The 817-nt window shown below is 45.4% G+C and overlaps 1 non-coding gene across 1 annotated transcript; it reads right to left on the bottom strand.

Annotated features, from left to right (window-relative positions):
• Window positions 1–471: 471 nt before the first annotated feature.
• On the bottom strand, window positions 472–577 carry LOC125493888 (small nucleolar RNA R71). Its single transcript, XR_007270215.2, has one exon. It is a non-coding gene; the product is annotated as a small nucleolar RNA R71 (small nucleolar RNA).
• Window positions 578–817: the final 240 nt, after the last annotated feature.

Genomic DNA, 817 nt, shown 5'->3' with positions numbered 1-817 from the left:
TACATTGCGAAAGCTTCGGAAGAATTTGGAAATTTGACTTTGGGTTCCGAGCCTTCTTCACCAATCTCAAGTACATCAAGTGAAGTTGAATCAGAAATGGGTGAAGCAAATCCACAACTGTTTAGGGATTTCGGAAATCCGGGTTCCTATGTTCTTCAAGGTGGAATTCGACCCCCACCACCACTACAAATTTCAGAATTCACCCTGAGTATACTCGGATGGTGAAAGTAGAGCAATTTTGTGGGGGGTCAGATGAAGATCCTCTAGACCATCTCGACAGGTTTCTTGAGATCTGTGCCATGATAACAACTAATGATGTCTCTCCTGACTACATCAAGATGCATTGTTCCGGTCCTCTCTTACCGGAAAAGCAAAGTCATGGCTCAAGAGCTTGCCTGCTAATTCCCTCACTACATGGGAAGAAGTCACAATGGCCTTCTTGAAGAAATACTTCCCGGAGTGGAAGACTGCGGAATAAGGAGGAAGATCTCCTCATTTGAGCAAGAGAACGATGAGACACTTGCCGAAGCTTGGGAGCGGTTCAAGGAGATGATCCTTCATGCCCACACCATGAGTTCAACAAGAATCTACTCATGCGATTTTTCTATGATGGTCTTGATCCGATTTCACGGCCAACCTTGATGCTGGAGCGGGAGGTCAACTATCTAAGATCCCGCAAGAACAACTTGAGTCCACAATTGAGGAAGTGATCAAGAACTACTCATGGGGTGGAAGACGAAGAGGTGCTCAACCTAAGAAGAGCGGAAAGTTTGAAATTGACCCCATGGATCAAATTCAACCAAGATGGACCAACTCG

This window comes from Beta vulgaris, chromosome 9, assembly GCF_026745355.1.
Source record: "Beta vulgaris subsp. vulgaris cultivar EL10 chromosome 9, EL10.2, whole genome shotgun sequence".
In the NCBI taxonomy this organism is placed as follows: Eukaryota; Viridiplantae; Streptophyta; class Magnoliopsida; order Caryophyllales; family Amaranthaceae; genus Beta; species Beta vulgaris.
This window is presented reverse-complemented; position numbering and strand designations above follow the sequence as displayed.